Here is a 20,886-nt window from a genome sequence, read left to right as displayed (position 1 = left end):
ATGCGGCATTACAATTAAAACTGCTCTAGATATAGTTTAGATGCAATTCAAGATATGCTTTTAGATGACATATTTATTAAAGGTTTTAATATATATAGATGGTCATCATATATTTAAGTTATTGACATGGTTAATAGACATACATGGCTTTAATACCGGGTGTGGCTTGTAACAGGACCAGTAAACAAAACTGTAGGCTGTATTTCTTCAAACTGACCAACATTTGTACAGCGACTTTTGAAAACAACGCTTTATGTGTTTTTATTTTTAGTACCTACACTTAAAGTTAATTCTAAGACGCAATGTATTGCCTTTTTTGTTACGTTTAAAACTTTACATTAGCTTCTTCTTCCTCGCGTTGTCCCGGCATTTTGACACGGCTCAGCCTGGGGTTCGCTTGACAACTAATCTCGAGAATTTAAAGCGACTGCCATCTGACCTTCCAACCTAGAGGGTATAATAGGCCTTATATTGGGATTAGTCCGGTTTCCTGGATGTTTTCCATCACCGAAAAGCGACTGGTAAATATCAAATGATATTTCGTATATAAGTTCCGAAGAACTCATTGGTATGAGCCGGGGTTTGAATCCGCGACCTCCGGATTGCAAGTCGCATGCTCTTACCGCTAGGCCACCAGCGCTTCTACTGCAAAAAACTTGATTAACGTACATTTAAAATAATATCAAATAAAATTGTAAATAAAATTTGCGGGCCAGCCACTCTGGGTAATACCAAGAACAGCTGCCAGGTTGGCACCTGGCAGCTATTCTTGGTGCTATCTAACGATAAGTTTCGTTACTTCGCTAATCTCTTCTAAAGCTAAGTTCTGTCTAATTAAAACAACCAGCTCTTAATGAAACCAGTTTTTATTCATAAAACGGTTGTAGGGTATGTAGAATTAATGAAATTAGCCAAAAAGTAATTTTAACGGAACAAGTTACCCAATTAATGTTTAATAGCAAATTATGTTTTATTAATTAAAATAAAATTGATGCCATTATTTATGAAAACGGGGTATTTATAATTACATTAACTTTAGCTTAATAAATACTGTTAATGTTTTTTACTGTTACATAATAATTACTCGTGTTAAAAATGTTGACGTCTTAATTTTTTTTTTAAGTAGGAAAAGTGTTCGTAGTTGCCATTTTGAAAATAGAAAATTTCTTTCTCCTTAAAAATAAGTTTTTTTGCAATAATTTCATTTTTGGTACCTACAAGCTTCTATCGTTACTTTCTTTCTTTTAGTAGGCTAGCACATGATTGGCGCTACAATATCTCGCGGCGAGATAGACCTAGACCTACCCGTGTCTTTTACTATAACTCATCATTCTCTTGACCTTTTCCCATTCACTTGGGGTCGGCGCAGCATGTCTTTCTCTTCCACACCTCTTTGTAACCTGTCATCTCATTCACTTGCGTTCGTTTCATATCATTCCACACAGTGCATCCACCTTTTCCTATGTTAATAAAAGAGGGACGGGTAGTCTATCTCGCCGCGAGATACTGTCGCGCCAATCATGTGCTAGCCCGGCAGGCACCTATAACTCATCGAGAAGATTGTAACAAATAACAATCCCAAACACAATTAGTTTGCATTGTTTTATCACAGAATTCATAGCCACCTCCTGTCTCCATCATAAGATCAAACGCAAAATCCATACGCACCATTAAAGATGTCAAGGAGGTACAGTTAGACAAGAAAAGGCTGCAGCGATTTAGATGTGTAAAGTGTGTAAAGTGTTATTTTAAACGTCACACTTCTACGAAATTTTGACGTATAAATAACATAATTTGCACTGCGTGGGCTACCAAAATTGCTGCAGACTATTCTAGGTCTGACACTACGATCCTGATTATATGCAAGTGATTACATTGTATACATATATGCAGTGTCGGCCACCTACAATGCGATGTACTTGGCTGCACACCTCAATTACGCTACGCCCCAATGCTGCCTTATCGGTCCTACATGAATAATAATATTCACACGAAATACCGCCAGCTCAAGTCCTCAACCCTTTAAGACATTACATTTCCAGCTCATTTCGCCACAGTCTGATAAATAAGACAAAGATCTGATTTGGTTTTTACAGGACATATAACTCCCGTAACTATGCCAACCTTACTTTGCGTGGTACAATTACTGTCGGTGGCGACACGAGCACGCTCGATCAAAAATTGCTGGTGGTTAAAAGGTTTTGTGTGTTTGAGGTACTTTCATAATAAATAATAATATACACCGTGTTTTTAGGGTTCCGTACCCAAAGGGTAAAACGGGACCCTATTACTAAGACTTCGCTGTCCGTCCGTCCGTCCGTCCGTCCGTCTGTCTGTCACCAGGCTGTATCTCACGAACCGTGATAGCTAGACAGTTGAAATTTTCACAGATGATGTATTGCTGTTGCCGCTATAACAACAAATACTAAAAACAGAATAAAATAAAGATTTAAATGGGGCTCCCATACAACAAACGTGATTTTTGATCAAAGTTAAGCAACGTCGGGAGTGGTCAGTGGATGGGAGACCGTTTTTTTTTCTGCTTTTTTTTTTGCTTTTTTTTTTGCATTATGGTACGGAACCCTTCGTGCGCGAGTCCGACTCGCACTTGCCCGGTTTTTTTATTTCAGTTAATTTCAAGGGTGCATTCCTGAGCATAAATCAAGTAACTTTCTCAAAGACACCGGTATTCTAATTAACTCCATTTCGAAAAATGATACGTACGTTACGTCATGCTATCAAATGAAATTTGGGGTACTGAATACACCTAATTATATTTATCTGAAGGGCTTATTTCTTAAGTCAAATAACGTAAAGGGGTTACATTACATTTAAAACGACATATATATTTCTGTTAATATTGCATTTGCAGTAATTACAGACAAGCATTTAACGAGTAGCGGCCTTTACTTAAATCCGAGGATTATTCAAATGTGACGACTTTTGGGCTTAACTTGCTTATCGATTATCGATATTTATTGAACATTAAAGCTTAAGTGGATCGATTCTTTTAACTTCAGAAAAATCTTCGTATCATATCGTCAGTACGGTGCAGTTTTAATCATGAATATGCATCATATTTAATCGATCAATTTTATAATTAGTAGATTACTATTCGATTCGAATTAGTTGACATGTTTTTTTGTCTGTTGGATCTCGTTATCAATAAGTCAATATCATGTCATAGTCGTGTTTTTTGCCCTCTGGTGGTAATGGCACTAGGCAGTTAAAATCCTTTGCTTTTGAGTTTGCTTGCAAGCTTTTATTTAGTTTCACCTGACCGTTGTCTGTCTGTCTGTCTGTAATCTAATCTCGCAAGTTTCATCCACTTCCCGGTTTCCGATTGAGCTGAAATTTTGCATGCATGTATAAATCGGATGACAATGCAATATTATGGTACCATCGACCTGATCTGATTATGGACACAGGAGGTGGCCATAGGAACTATGTGATGAAACAACGCAACCTAGTTGTGTTTGGGGTCTTTAGAATTGTCTCAATGAGTATTAGTTGACTGTCGTAAGAAAAGTACAGTCAGCGATAAAAGCTTGTACCAAAAATGACATTTTTGCCAAAAACTTTTTTACTAAATCCATACTGCTACGTGATATACTAGTACAGTACGATTCTCTCTATCTATTTGAAATAAGACACACTATAGGTAACTACTAAATCAGAAGCATTTCATACTTTGGCAACACTTAACCTACTATGACGCTTGCCAATAAATCTTCCACTGTTTCTATATTGCTACCAGTAGAAAATATACTTAACAAGAATACCAACCTATGCAATTTTCAAAATTACTCCCCAAATTATCCCAATGCACTTCAATGACGACGGACCAAACATATGAATACATATTGCAGGTGACACATTAGCGGGTAATACAGAACCTCATTTGGAAGATAGATGCAACACGCCCGACATAGGAACGCGGAAGGCCACGCCTCCTACAGATTAAGTTTATATGGAGATGATAACATGAAAGGATAAATGTGGAGGAGGCACTTTTAATCTGGGACACTTAGCTGTGGTTCTTCAAAAAAAACCGGGCAAGTGCGAGTTGGACTCGCGCACGAAAGGTTCCGTACCATAATGCAAAAAAAAGGTCACCCATCCAAGTACTGACCCCGCCCGACGTTGCTTAACTTCGGTCAAAAATCACGTTTGTTGTATGGGAGCCCCACTTAAATCTTTATTTTATTCTGTTTTTAGTATTTGTTGTTATAGCGGCAACAGAAATACATCATCTGTGAAAATTTCAACTGTCTAGCTATCACGGTTCGTGAGATACAGCCTGGTGACAGACGGACGGACGGACGGACGGACTAGGAACGGAATAGGGTCCCGTTTTACCCTTTGGGTACGGAACCCTAAAAAGGAGTGTACAGGTTTTCAAAACGTCGGCAACGAGCATGTCCGGAGTTGCAGGCGTCCATAGGCTACGGTGACTGCTTACCATCAAGGCCATATGCTTATGTGGTATAAAAAAACTGTAAAGATAGCTGTAAGATTTATTAAATAAAAAAATCTGTAACTATGTACAACACAACAATTTACATTTACAATTTTATTTAGGTATTTGGAAAAATGTGTTAACCTAGGCTCCATTACACCTCTTCTTGACATGACACTTTTTTCATTCAAAAACAAATGAACACTAGGTACATATTCTAACTTCACTAATCGCCTGTATCTATTTATTTATGGTTAGAAGTTTATTTTACCTATTTAGATTTACTATTAGGTAATCTCTATTCCTTTTCTATTTGATTTTGAAATAATTCTAATTTTGGTTTTTTGTGGCTATTATTTTTAAGACTACCTGCTCCGCATTCTTTTAATTGTTTTTACGTTTGTTAAAAGATATTTCAATTATTATTTTATTAACGAGTTAAGTTAAAGGTTATGTTGTTACAAATAAATTATTTTCTTTTAATTCGTTAAACCACATTGGTTCGTAGGTGAAGGTACATTTGTAATGTGTACATTACAATATGTACATACATGAGACACCTACCTTTTACTTAAGTACTACTTATAGTTCGTTTTTTTAGCATTAGAAAGAACTTGCAAGAAGGTAAGTGATCTTGACATGTCTTTTAATTGAAAAACGCTTTTTAAAAATCAGTAACTACCTATTACTTATGAAAGCAGAAGAATATAAATGATCGTATTAGATTCATAATTGTTACATATTTGCCGTAACTTATTTTTGAAATGTGTTTTTCAATTAAAAGACACATCAAGATTGTTTACCTTATTTCTAATGCTAAAAAAAACGAACTGTAGTACTTTAAGTGGACTTCATTAGAAATTGCAATATACCACATCCATTTGAGCACACTCGTATATTTCCTAGTATTCTTATTAATTTTTCAAGTAAAAACTCCTATCACAGCTATAACCTACAATAATACGTTTTATTCAATCAATCAGTACCTGTTACAGTCGCCATCAGATATATCGGGGCGGTCAAGGCGCTCACAAATATCTGAACACGCCTCTGTTGTCAGGGCGTTAGAGTGCGTGTTCAGATATTGTGAACACCTTGCCCGCTCCGATATATCTGATGGCGATGTACGACACTCATTAATACCTGAATAAATTACGGGACAAAGTGTTGCTACTGTTATTAGTGAATTAATGAGTTATTAATGAATTAATTAGCAGTTGTTTTCAAGTAAAAACAATGATAATAACATTAGCAGTTAGCCTTTGTATTTATCATAGCTCTAAAATGACACTTATGTAAAGCGCGACATAAAATAATATACCGGGTGTGGCCTGTGACATGAGCAAATAATTAAAACATAGATTGTACTCCCCCAACGGTGACACTTTTGTTCAACAACTTTAAAAAATGATGAAGTATTTAGACTCCCTATTTTCCATATTAAATAAATATTAACTTCAATGGACGCTATCGCCACGCCATATTATCATTGTGATTGACGTTGCTTGTCACGCCTTAAACAAAACAAAATTCGCAATACATTGCGTCTTAGAATAAACTTTAAAGTGTATTAAAAATCCAACCACAAGTTATTTTTAAAAGTTGCTGAACAAATGTTGGTCAGTATGAGGAGTACAGCCTACAGTTTAATTTTTTGCTCGTATTACAGGCCACACCCGGTATATTAAATAAAATGGAACTATAAAATTAACGTTATAAATTATTGCCATGTTTAAAAGCATTTTACGTCAACAATGCGACAGTTACGTAGGAAGTGGCCTCCTTAATAATTTTCTACAATTTCTTGTTAAAATAAATAAATATAATAAATAGAGTAAATATATTAATAGAAAAACCTTGAACATATACATTGATGTTATATGTTCTTTCCAGTTTAGATAGGAGTCTTTTGAGAGAGTTTTCTGAGTGATCAGAGTTACCTTACCAGACAGACAGACAATTTCAGATCCTATCATGCGAGTCGTGGGAGGAGCTTGCATCTCGGAGATCGGACTGGCGAACTGCTGTCAATACGGGTCTTGATAACTTCGAACACATCCGACTTGAAGATTTTGACGCCAAACGCCAGCTCCAAAAAACTCGGCCCAAGCCCTCCCACAATTACACATACACAACGCGTCTGGGCAGCTTTACTGTGTTTTGTGTTGCCGCACTTTCAAGACCAAATTTGGATTTGCGAGCCACGCTCGCGCCCATGCACGTATAGTTAAGACCCCTTTTTAATTTGTCAGGATGTCGCCGTCGACGAATACGTCTGGGAGGACATCATCATCATCATCATCATCATTACTTCGATTACCTACCGATTCCTAAATCGATTTACCTCCCCCGATTTTTCGTTAGTGCCGTTCGTATGTTGTAGGAATTGCTTGTTTAAAGGAATTGATCGTTTAGATAGGCACAGTCAGCAGCAGAAGTTGCTAAGCGGGCGAGGTGTTCAAAATTACCTTGACACGCTCTTGTACTTTTAACAATACCAGTTATATACCAATAACAGTACCAATAAAAGTTGCGTCAAGATCATTTTGAACACCTCGCCCGCTTAGCAACTATTGCTGCTGACTGTACTTAAGTGCTCCATCTTTATGATAATTAAATAGTAGCAAGGCGAATTGACAGAAACCTTTAAATAAAAATGTAGCAATAAGATTTCATTTGGTTTCAATGGATACGTTTATTTAATAAGCATAAAGCAATCAAGTTTTATTTATGGATAAATACAATTCGGACCAGGAAGATTACGGAAAAGCTAAGAGCTAGGTCGTATTTTTTTAAGTTTTTTTTCTTTTGCCATTTGTGTGTGGTGGTCAAAATTCGTGGGTTCAAACCCAGGTTGTGCTGTAACTATAGTGCAGAAAAAGTTGCTTTCGAAAAAATCTATGATCGTACCGGGTGTGGCCTGTAACATGAGCAAATAATGAAAACATAGATTGTACTCCTCAAACGGTGACACGTTTGTTAAAAAACTTTTAAAAATTATGAAGTATTTAGACTCCCCATTTTTCATACAAAATAAATATTATTTTCAATGGACGCCATCGCCACTACATATCATTTTGATAACTATTATTATTATTATTATTTGATGATTTTGTTTTTTTTAAACATATTAAACATAACAAAATTCGCAATACATTGCGGCTTGGAATAAACTTTAAAGTGTATTAAAAATCAAACCACAAGTTATTTTTAAAAGTCGCTGAACAAATGTTGGTCAGTAAGAGGAGTACAGCCTACAGTTAAATTTTTTGCTCATATTACAGGCCACACCCGGTATATCATCATATTAGATAAGCTATGATCATATGTTAAAATGGAGCTGATCTGACGGTTCAGGTATTTTTTTTCAGAAAGGAATTTTTCTTGGTAAACCTTGAGTTAGGGCTTAAGGCTCATTAGAAAGGTGTCAAAAAGTAATGTTTTTGAGGTAAAAAATGCAACTGAGTAATTCGGTAAAAAGGACTTGCAATAAAATTTAAGGTGTAAGTAAGTAAGTCCAAATCCGCACAAACAATAGCCGAAGACTTTACTTATTGTAAACAAACATTTCTATTGCGACACGACTATGTTAATTGTGAGTTCACCTACGCGCTCAAACCTGCAAAACAAGAACCAAATGATTTATAATGCTGTGACATTAACACTGCAGGGCGTTCAAAAACGGATAAATTATTTCACCTTTCAGATCATACAATTCAGGAGTAGTTCCAACCTTAAAAATGTGTTGAAACGAATACATAATAATAACAGCATAGGTACTTTCAGATCCACAGCGCAGGCTTCGTCATCATACAGATAGCTCATCCACCTCAGGTTTCGTTAAAATACCTTTAAAATATAACTTAGTTGCAGTCAGTAATATAACTTAGTTGCGGGTGCATAAAGGTGAAAAACGCCAATTGAAAGTGATATAATGTATGGAAATGATCACATGACTTTTCGTTACATCTGTCATCCTGATACATTTATTCTTTTATAACGGCGTTTGCCCCAGGTCAGGCGTGGCTCACTCCGCGATTTCGTCGCTTTGCTACAGGTAGCTAAAAGTACATCCGTTCGACCCCAATTTTGGGGTTTGCCATAAGCCGCGCGTGGCGCTGTCGCCACCTAGCGGCTATATCTGTGCTGATCGTGACAGACGCGTTTTGTTAGAGAGTGAGTCTCCTGTACCTAGTACTATTATTTATTCTGTGCCCAGGTTGACAAAACAGCGGTAGAGTTAGACCAAGAGAAGTCTGTAACGATTCTGATAGCACACGCAGTGCAAGTGTTACTTTAAACGTCAAACTTTTATGAAATTTTGACGTATAAATAACACTTGCCCTGCGTGTGCTGTCAACATCTCTGCAGACTGTTCTGGGTCTAACTCTAGTGGCCCTGCAAATATATGAATCGACAAATAAATCCATATAGGTAATTATCGAATTGCCTACAATTTTATTCCCAAAATCAGTTGATAAATGTGATCTGTAGAGGAAAAGAAATTCCGAAGCTGAAACGGCGACTTAAACAACATAATTATACACAATTATAAGTTCAATACAAACCAGATTCCAACTTAAACTGGTGCTCATTCCAGTTATCTTTAATTTAAAATGTCATCAACGTACAAAAAATGAACAAAAAAGAGGAACAAAAACATCGTCCGCCTCTTAGACTATCCGATGAGCGAGTTGCATGCCAAAATGTTTCACGCTGCAGGTGCGGTTTAAAGGTATTATGCAAAATGAACCAGCCAGAATTCGCTAGGCGCACACTACGAATTTGTAGCCTTCGGCGTCGGGACACTAGGTCCGTGGGGTAGGGGGGCTCGGGGGCTCCACAAGGAGCTCAGCAAACGCCTAAGGCAGGCCACAGGTGACCCTCGCGCGGGCCTCCTGCGCCCGGTGTACGTTATGATGGCGTTCCCGGCAATTCATTTTATCCTCTAGCCACCCAGAGACCAATAAAAAGGTCACCTGTTCCATTCTAATTTGAACTTTGTGTTGACAAAATAAAATTTCATTTTGCTTGGCAAGGTTTGACGTATGGGCAGCAAGAGGTTAAATGTCTTCTCATCATTGAGCTAAGGTACTATTATTATTCTTATCATGATGATCCTTTTTAAATGTTATTATTTTATCCTGCATACCGCCATCCAACCGGCCGCTCCACATCTTCGCCTCACATACATACATACATACATACATACATACACATACATACATATACATCATACACTTAATGTCAAGGCCGTACTTTGTGGGTCACATTGCCCTCAATACGCAAACGAAGTACTGACGTACTGAGGACCTGAATCGAAATTTAATTCTGCCTCTCTATAGTCTCTATTCTTGCTTATTGACGACCGGTCTGGCCTAGTGGTTAGTGACCCTGCCTGCGAAGCCGATGGTCCTGGGTTCGAATCCCGGTGTGTGATGAACACAAATATTTGTTCCTGAGTCATGGGTGTTTTCTATGTATATTAAAATATAAGTATGTATTTATCTATATAAGTATGTATATCGTCGCCTAGCACCCATAGTAAGCTTTGCTTAGTTTGCGGCTAGGTTGATCCGTGTGAGATGTCCCCCTAATATTTAATATTTATAATATTTAATAAATATAACATTTATAAGTAGTCGAACAAACGAAGTGCATTAAGGCTCTCTGAAACATTCTCGGTATGTGTTTTTATTTTAAAACTTGTGAAGGTGTCAATAAGGTTGAGATTGGTGTGATTTGGGTGTTGACCGTTAATTACAACTTTTTTGACCGAATACAAACCCTATGTAATTTCAAACAGTTTATTATGATTTAAACTTTCGAACGATCCGGTGTAAGCAGTACCGTCTTTACCATAAGGGCACATGCGGCCCCTTCCCAGGGCCCCATCCCCATCCTCAGGGGGCCTCGAAGGACAGACAGACAGTAACACAGTAGAAATTATTTTAATTTATTTTCTTTACTTTTCAAAAGGGCCCCAAAGCCCCCAAATTCTTATGTGCCCAGGATGGTTTAAGACGGCCTTGGGTGTAAGAGATCTCAGAAATTCAATATGGCGACCGTTTCGTTAAATTTTGACTTCAGATTCGTGGTGAGATCTAGCCAAGTTCAAAGAAAAAGGAACTGGCGACGCAGCAACCGTGTGTAATATAACACTAACCATTTCGTTCTACTTTTGACCCCCTCACAACTTGAAACCTACTTAACCTACATGTACGGCGGATCCGTGTGCGGTGCTGCGTGTGCTTCAAACCTTCAAGAAAAGCCTATCTTAAATGCCGGCACTTACAACCCCTCTGGTATTGCGGGTGTTAATGGGCGATGGTAATCGTCTATTACCCTCTTCTTCCTAGGAAGGAAATGATCCTCATGACTGGGGGTCGCGAACACATGAGGTCATTGTTTTGTGTACCAGGTCTCTTCATTCTGCACTGTATTCCGCCGTCCTAATAATAGAGACGCCTGTGTAGATCCCTGGCAGGCCTTTACAATATCTAACGAGCGGGTTGATAATGTGGATTACCCTGTCCTCCATCCACCGTGTCAACCACAACGCAAGTGTCCAAATTATCTGGCTCCCATCTGGCTACGTGCCTAAAGTAATTAACTATTAAGGGTCTGCTGGTTCGGAGGCAAATGTTAAATAGGCAAGTATGGGTTTTCGATGAAATTGCATCCTGATCTAAGAAACTTAAGTACGTCTATTTCCAGTACGTCGGCTTCCACGTGATCCTCATGTTGATGGAGGTGATGCTGGCCATCTACGTGGCGCTCCAGCGTTACGGGCTCGAGTACAAAGTCACCAGCTATCTGAGGGAGGACTTCTTCCGTAACGTGACTGGCGAGGATGTGGACCCGGGACCCGGGACATCTGGACCCGGGTATGTCCTTAAACTACGTCCAAACCAGCGGTGGTAGGTCCCGCAAGGGGCCGCCTGGTTTGCTACCACCCTCCCGCCGGAGCCGGGTCCGATCCGTCCATCTGTGTGCGGATGGCTGTTTCATACATTTTTGCTGGTCCATTTTCTATGGAAAGGTAAATTTTTATTCGCGACTTCGGGGTTGGTGCCATACTAAAAGTTGCTCTGTCTGTATAATCCCAAAACCTCCCTGGCAACAGGAATGCAGTTATTTTTTAGCCACCTTGTATTTCATTCATTTCGATTTTAGATTTTCGCGTTGGCCCTCTCTGAGAGCCTACCGCGAACCACGTTCAACGTGTTGCCTCCCTGTCACACTTACGTACGAATTTACAAGTGCGACAGAGAGGCAACACGTCGAACGTGGTTTGCGGTAGGCCTTCAGGGCTATAACCGCGAAATCGAAGTTCGCAAATTGCGGGGATTTTTCTCTGTCACTGTAATTACGCCTTCATTGGAGTAAAAGAGAAAGATCCCCGCAATTTGCGAATTTCGGTTTTCGCGGTAGCCGCTCTGGATTACTCAAACGTTCGACTCACGCGCATCGTAGCGAGACAGCACAGCGGTTGCATTCCATGGAGTGCACTGTTATTTAAGTTATCGTTTTTTGCGGTTTTTCTTTTGGAATGAAGCCGTTCCGGTAGGGACGATATATCGGTAGGGACAATATATCGGTAGGGACAATATATCGGTAGGGACAATATATCGGTAGGGGACAATATATCGTTAATCATCAATAACAAACGATGTTTTGTATACAAATATGCTGTTAAAATTATTTGACCTTTTGAGGTAATGGAATAAGACGGGTTTACGCTACCGACTACGGTATCCGGCCGTTGTAATAGGTCGGTTTGGGTTAGGTTATAAATGGAAATATACAGGGTGCTTCCTGTAACCGGAGCAATAAATTAAACTAAAGGCTGTACTCCTCAAACTGACCAACATTTGTTCAGCAACTTTTAAAAATTAGGAATCCTTTTGACTTCCTCTTTTTCATACAAAATAAATATTGTCTTCAATGTACGCTGACATCAGTGTGTTTGACGTTACTTGTCACGCTTTTAACATAACAAAATTTGCAATACATTGCGTTTTAGAATAAACTTTAAAGTGTAATAAAAATCAAAACATCAGTTATTTTCAATAGTTGCTGAACAAATGTTGGTCAGTTTGAGGAGTACAGCCTTTAGTTTAATTTATTGCTCCTGTTACAGGAAGCAACCTGTATATGTACTAGCGACCCGCCCCTGCTTCGCAAGGGTTACAAAAAACCTTAACGAATAATACACCTTAACCTTCCTCAAAAATCACCCTATTGATTGGTGAAGACCGCATGAAAATCCGTTCAGTAATTTTAGAGTTTATCGCGAACACACAAACAGACAGACGAGGCGGGGGACTTTGTTTTATAAGGTGTAGTGATTGATAGCAAAGACATATGTAACTTCGTATAAGATGAATAAAGTCTAAGAAAAAAACGTGTCCCGCAAATCAAGAAAAAGTCATTCTCGGATTGATGGCGCACACACCTTTAGCCTATTCTCGGCTAGATGGCGTGACGACACCGTTTCATATTTAACAATTTTAACACATAGATATCAGTGAATGAACATGGGTCAAAATGATATAAAATAATAAAATCATTTATCCATATATATTAATTTTTTTTTGATAATTTTATACGTGTTTATTTTGAGTGTGTCGAAAGATGGCAGTAAATTTACAGTGACTACAATATTTACTATGACATATTGATCGTGATGATAGGTTCTCGTAAGTATTTCAATAGGTAATCATTCGTGAAACACTCATCAATTGCATTATAATTAAGGCAAAGGTGTGGCGAGTTGCAACACTGTTGCAACTGTAACTTGCAATGTTATGCGCAAATTCAGTAAGGTGTTGAATCAGATTTCAACGTTAGGGACTGAAATAGGTACAAAGGTGTTATACAGGGTGCTTCCTGTAACAGGAGCAATAAATTAAACTAAAAGGCTGTACCTACTCCTCAAACTGACCAACATTTGTTCAGCAACTTTAAAAAAATATGAATCTTTTAGACTTCCTCTTTTTCATACAAAATAAATATTGCCTTCAATGTACGCTGACATCAGTGTGTTTGACGTTACTTGTCACGCTTTTAACATAACAAAATTCGCAATACATTGCGTCTTAAAATATACTTTAAAGTGTATTAAAATTCAAACCACAAGTTATTTTTAAAAATCGCTGAACTAAGTTCGCTGTTCGTCAGTATGAGGAGTACAGCCTACAATTTTTTGCTCATATTACAGGCCACACCCGGTATAGAATACGAAAGAAAAAGTGACCAATTCCTCCAGTGACCAGGGCTGGAATCTAAATATGTAAAGTAATTTTTATCAAGCTACAAACGAAACTACATCTTACCTATGATATAAAATAGCAACTTCTCTTGGCCTATAAACAGAAGAACGATTAGAATACAATAGCATTATATTGTACTAAATTAATTTACCGATTAAACAAACTGTAAGCTCCTTTCCTTACTATTGTTGTAGGTACAGTATAGTTAGGCTAACGAACCTATAGGTACATATTTATTGTTAATATTATTTATTATTTTATTGTTAGAGCAAGATGAGCAGCCTGAAAAATAAGGTATTGTTGGTCGAGCATTGAACTATTATTTACTACGTAACAATAACTCAATGTGGACGAGTCAATTCATTCTACTGTACAGTCACAGAATAAATAATAGTACTAGGTACAGAAGACTCACTCTCTAACAAAACGCGTCTGTCACGATCAGCACAGATATGGCCGCTAGGTGGCGACAGCGCCACGCGCGGCTTATGGCTAACCCCAAAATTGGTGTCGAACGGATGGACTTTTACCTGTACCAAAGCGACGAAATCGCGGAGTGAGCCACGTCTGGTACAGTCGACGTCAAAGATATGTTTATACTTTTGCACCTTACTCCGTTAGTAATTATTAAATACGTCGACTCTACATATTTTTTTAAGTTTTTCAGTTGTCTGGATATGAATATACCTACCCTTAACATTAACCTTAGAGCCTCCTACAGAGATTTTTGCAGTTTTGAATTTTGAATCTTCTTCTATTCCATTAAAGTTCAAAATTCGATTTTGTGTTTTTAAAAGGACATTGGGACTTATGAGGACAGTCCTTCTAAAACATTGTAGTATAAACTGATTTGAATATATCTGGGCTGGAATGTGGTTCGCATTATCTGTCATTACTGGCATAACATCAGCATGCAAAGTAACACCTACGTGATTGACATCTTGACATACATACATACATTATTTCGTATTTTTAGCAGACTGCCAAAAAAGTACATCCATGCGACTATATTTTTACGCAGTGAGCAAAAAGGGAAAGTGTTTTATTTTCCCCGCTAAATGTTTCTTACTGTCATAACTCGTAACTTTGCCCACCCATGTCCCTTGATCTTATTATCTGGTTAAGTTATTGAAATAAAATAAATAAATAAATATTATAGGACAATTTTACACAGATCGACCTAGTCCCACAGTAAGCTCAATAAGGCTTGTGTTGTGGGTACTAGACGACGATATATATAAGATACGCACATATATAAATACTTATATAAATATTTGTGATGAACACATTAATAAATGCCGTTACCAGGATTCGAACCCGGGACCTCCTAAATAAAATTTGTAATGTTTTTTTAAGTGGACACATACCTCTCTACCTACCTTCAAGAGTTAAAGTAAGTAATTAAGTATCCAATGTTTACAACTAGTTCTAGCTCGGAGTAATTAACAATGGAGCCGCCATTAACAGGCATTCCCCTCTGTCGAAAATAGGCGGCCAATGGTCAACCATATGTATGGACTGACGTTTATCTGACATGACGTACCTATACATTTGATGTGCCCCTCCCCCGCAAAAAACGGCAGACTATTTTGTACCGAAAATTTTAGACATGGCGTCTCCGTTGTTAATTACTCCGAGAGTTCTAGACACGAAAACTTACGCCTTACGTTTTGGTCACTACTTTGCGCGACCGGCGGCGGCGGCAACCATAGGTGGGAACGAAAGGGCCCATAGTTACCCCCGCCGCCAGTCGAGCAATGTCGTGGCTACGTCTTGGATATTGAAAGTCTTAAATGCCCAAATCAATTTAAATTGTTAATCTTACACTTGTAACGTACTATTAACATTTCAAACAACATAATCTTACACTATATATCTGTCTGGAGTATTAAATAATGGTCTATGTGCGCTACAGTCGACATTTTTGCATACAATTATTACTCATTTTGATCTGATTTGTTGTTCCTAAGCAATTATAATTGTGCCTACTTGTTGTAGTTATTTATGATGTTCTTGGCTGGTTAAATATATTTGCAGATATTTGCATGTTAACATGATTCTTAATGTTGGCCTAGGGCCTAGGAATAATATTGAAATAAAATTAGCGTTATTTGTAAAATGTTATGGGGGCAGTAAAATAGGTTGCCGGTTTTACATAAAAGTCTAAGTGAAATATGACAACTAAGTAGTAACAATGAAAACTAAAATAAAACATATTAATATATAATTAATTGTATTTAGAACATATTTTTAAAACTCCGATTCATTATGTAATGTACCAATCGAATGGCATCTCATACGATAAAGCTCGTCAAATAGCGCGTTAGTGTGTTTACATCTGATATTCGAGAATAAAAAATAACCTAAAAACGTGAACTTTTCAGTACCTATTTATCAATATAGATATGTACTAAAAGATCACGTCCAATGACTAAACCAAGCAATAATTTTGTTATATAATGTATAGGTACCTATGTATATGTATGTCAAATAAAATTGGACGAAAAAAAATTGAAGGTGGGCGAAGTTACGCGGTTTGACTATAATGTAAATATGTCAAATGAAATTGATTTTTAAGGCGGGCAAAGTTACGTGTTTTGACTATATTTACCTACTAGTGGATAATTATGTAATATTGACTTAGAATAGGTTGTAGGTATAATAAAGCCTATAAAATAGGTTTCGTAACTGTCAAGTGTTTTGCTTTCTGACATGTTTTCTACACATCGGCATTAGAGAATTCGGTTTCTAAACTCTGTATTTTTAGGTATTTAAATTAAAGTAAACAAAATCTACCCTCATATGGCTCCTTAAGCAAGTTGTGGGTAGATAAAAACATTACACAATCAAATAATGTAGGTTACAGTCAGGTCGTTCAGTGACTAATCCAGGCGGTTTTGTAAATTGGTCGGTTAAACAATAAAATGTTATAAAAGTGTTGTAACTACCCGATAATTTACAAATTATTTGTTTACTTTTATTTAAATATTTAAAGATACAGAGTATAGAGTATATTAATCAAAGAGTATTGGTGTAAAAGGAACATTCATAAATTGTAATCAATATGTTAACGCAAATGTTTAAATTTTTATATTATGTATTTAACTTTAAAATAAAATCAAACGCATAGTACAGTTTAAAATGCACATATAATTCGTTACAATATTTAATAATGTAATATAATAATTTATATTTCTTAAAACTATTAAAGCTGCCACAGATTGGTATCCCGCGAGGATACCCATTTGAAAACATTTTAAATTAATATAAATAATTACTTTAATCTGCAAATAATTACATGTAATAATAATCTCAAATATTATTTAGATCACACAACATTTCGCATGTATCATAATGTATTAGGTAATTAATTATTTCAAACCCTGCCTGCGAGTTTATTACAACAGTCGGAAAAACCAATTAACGTAGGGAACCAGCAGGCTTTACTGTACTTAATATAACACTTTATACTCTCCCATTTTCCAAACTCAAACATAATTAATGTCATTAACTGGTATAACGCGATTAAACTTCATTATTTTACATTTTTTCTTTCAGCTAGGTTGCACTAGCTGTGGTCAATATATTGTTTAATTTAGTTTATTTATTCTGATAATGATACATTACAGTATAAATTATTCTTACGCTAATCGGCTTATATTTCGGGGATCTCGGAAACAGCTCTAACGGTTTCGATGAAATTTGTTAAGGGCGTTTTCGGGGGCGATAAATCGATCTAACGAGCTCTTATCACTGGGAACACGCACATTTTTGGGTTTTTATATATGTTTTCCGAGCAATGCGCGGTCTCCCTGATATTGGTGATTTAATCGCGTTAGACCCGTTAATGACTTTAATTATTATGTACTTATTATTTTTATAGGTAAGGCCAATATAGAGAAGAACGACTAAGTAAAGTAAACTAAGTATAGTCGCACCAATAAAAGTCTGCAGCGAATTTGATAGCCCACGCAGTGTAAGTGTTATTTGTACGTTATAATTTCATAGAAGTTTGACGTTTATAATGATACTTGCACTGCGTGGGTTATCAAAATCGCTGCAGACTTTTTACGGTCTAACTCTAAACTCTTTCGTCGCTTTTAACTCTTGTGTTTGTATTTGTACATATACTTTACATACTCCACATACAGAAAGGCGATAGAGCACAAGGAATAAAGCTCTAGATTCCTTTCTGTGTCTGAGCTGTAGTGTGCGCGCTACACCACACTCACACTATTACACTTAGCCGTATACATATAAGTAGCCTGCTTTGTAACTTTAACCAGAATAAACCTATATTCAGTAAGAAAAAATCTCCTTCAACGCCCAACATCACATGGCGACCCCGCCAGGATCGCCATGTGATGTTGGGCGTTAATGATAACCGATAGATTATAAGTAAGGCTTTATTTTGGATAATATAACAAAGCGCTCGTATATATATATGTATACGAGTGCTTTGTTATATATATAAGGTTACACTAAGAGAGTGTGAGTGTGGCGTTGCACACACACCACAGAGCGACGTAAATTTACAAATACGAGAGGGCTTACACTATGACCTCTGACGGTCTTCCTTACAATACATTTTATTAGATGCACCGGATATCCGGTTACTATCCGGTATCCGGCCTAATGGGCTATTATTTTACTATCCGGCCGGATACCGGATTGTGACTTACTATCCGACCGGATACCGGATAGCAACATTGCTTGATTTCGGAGTAAACAAATTGGATTTAAGAAACAGACACGGTCATTATCGTACTTGTTTATTATTTTAAAACAATTTGATCATTCCACTGACTTGCACGCGCACTCATTTTCGAACCTAGAAATGAGTCCGCGCGAACGTTTACTAGGAAACAGGTCAAACCTGCAGAACGCGCACCTGAAAAACCGAAATGTAGGTATGGCCGAATATTCGGCGGCCTGACCATCGGCCGAATATCCGGTATCCGGCCAAGCAACTATCCGTTGCATCACATTTTATATGGCCGATCTTCTCCACATTCACCTTAGTCTGCTAGGTTATGGTAAAACATTTGTGTTGTGTGAAACTTATTACGTAAATAATACTTAGTGTGCAAGAGTGGACGCTCGAGCAGAGCAGCCAGCAAAAGAGATATTTTTAAATATATTGTATTAAACTCTTTTTTTAAACTACCCTGGAATTGATTATGTTACGACCTGGGCCCATTTACGCTGTATAAACAAAAACTAACTAGAGTTAGACCAAGAAAAGTCTGCAGCGATTTTGATAGCCCACGCAGTGCAAATGGTATTTTAAACGTCAAACTTGTATGAAATTATGACGTGCCTATAAATAACACTTGCACTGCGTGGGCTATCAAAATCGCTGCAGACTTTGCTTGGTCTAACTCTAACATGAAATCAATTATAAATAAAACTTTAGGTTACATTTTTCTCGGTTCGGGAGAGATTTGCGAAAAGGAACGTACTTCACACTACGATACAAGTGCGAAAAGTAGGATTTTCGCAACGAGTGGCGATAAGTCGACACGATTGCCAATTACCTTTTCGCACGTGTATTGTACGTTTTACAGTACATATGTGACGTCCCACGGCAAAAGGTATCTTATGGCGGTTGGCGCTTACGCTATTATTAACGCCGCTCCAATATTATTACGGCGCTATGCGACGTAAGCGCCAGCCGCCATAAGGTACCTTTTGCCGTGGAACGTCACAAATATTAGACATAGGCACGTATTGTGCTAATTACCTCTCTAGGGCGGTAAAGTGTGATTGCGTAAAATTTAAATCACTCCTAAAATTGAACTATGCGTAAGCATCATTACTTATATCCAATAGTTAATTCGATAGTTCTTACATTTTCCTAAATTTTAATGAAAACATGAAATCTTTCATCTTTGCCCGCCCTTCCTACTTTGAAGTTGAGACGATATTTTAAAATATGATTGAAAATATTTTAAAATATAATTGAAAATATTTTAGAATATAATTGAAAATATTTTAAAATATAATTGAAAATATTTTAAAATATAAATGAAATTATTTTAAAACATTATTGAAAATATTTTAACACAATTTGTTGTTTATCAACTATAGGTAGTAGGTAGGTAGTTAGGAACATTTAAAAAATTGTATGAAATATGTTTTTCGCTCCTTTTAAAATAATAAGTACCGAGTAAACGTAGGGGTAGTTACGTTTACAAAGTTAACGTAGGGGCATAGCTATGGTTAATATACATCAAATTGTGTATAAATATTTTCAATAATGTCAGAGAGGAAAATGGGGACTATATTTGTATGGAGAAACGGCCGGCCACTTTCCTCTTAATGCTGGAAGATAACTAGCGAAAATTGTTTCAATTTTTTTCTCAATTCAAAGCCGCAAATGAAATTAATAATAAAAGTCAAATTTACCCTAAGTCCTTACACTTTTGACTGATTATCAAAACAAATAGTAAAAGAGAAAAGATGAAAGATTTCATGGTAACATTGCCCATTTATAACATGTAAAATACAAGTAGATAACGTAACAACATTTATTAAAGTATAAAGTACATAGATTTAGGTAGTCACACAGAGTCGTATAATATATTTCAATGTCGTTTTTTTTTAATATTATAATTTTTCATACGGGTTATAAAACTTTTAAAATTACACTCTACATAAAAATCACGATAGACATAACTTAAAAAAAATTATATTAAACTTTAATTATTTAAATTATTGACTCTTTTTGAATAAGTTAAATTTCAATATAAATACTCTGTGATTACAGATGTGTAAATAGCGGAAAGTTTAAAAAAAACGGGGAGTTCCAGGAACTTTCAGGAAAATTTCATAGGAAATTGAGGAATTTTTCATTTTGAAAATAGATTTCGATCCCCATAAAATATTACACAGCAGATTTCTATCTGTTATATTATACTATACCACTCTGTTAGACAGGTAAATAGGTTTAATAATAATAGTAAGTATACTAACCCCCTTATTCATAAACGTTTACTAAAGTTGACAAGCCGATAATAATCGTTTGTCCCTTTCCATCATACCAATACGTCGGAAAGGGACACACGATTATTATCGGCTTGTCAACTTTAGTAAACGTTTATGAATAAGGGGGTAAATAGTTACAACTAGAAACAGTCGACAACAAATATT

The 20,886-nt window shown here is 36.8% G+C and overlaps 1 long non-coding RNA gene across 1 annotated transcript in view; it reads right to left on the bottom strand.

Annotated features, from left to right (window-relative positions):
• Positions 1–16,864: 16,864 nt before the first annotated feature.
• LOC134677178 (uncharacterized) overlaps positions 16,865–20,886 on the bottom strand; it is a 281,564-nt gene continuing 277,542 nt past the window's right edge. The window contains exon 2 of the long non-coding RNA XR_010100004.1: positions 16,865–17,642. This is a non-coding gene — a long non-coding RNA (uncharacterized LOC134677178). The remainder of the gene's footprint in view (positions 17,643–20,886) is intronic.

This window comes from Cydia fagiglandana, chromosome 25, assembly GCF_963556715.1.
Source record: "Cydia fagiglandana chromosome 25, ilCydFagi1.1, whole genome shotgun sequence".
Lineage (NCBI taxonomy): Eukaryota > Metazoa > Arthropoda > Insecta > Lepidoptera > Tortricidae > Cydia > Cydia fagiglandana.
Note: the sequence above shows the minus strand (reverse complement) of the source record. Positions and strands in the feature narration are given on the sequence as shown.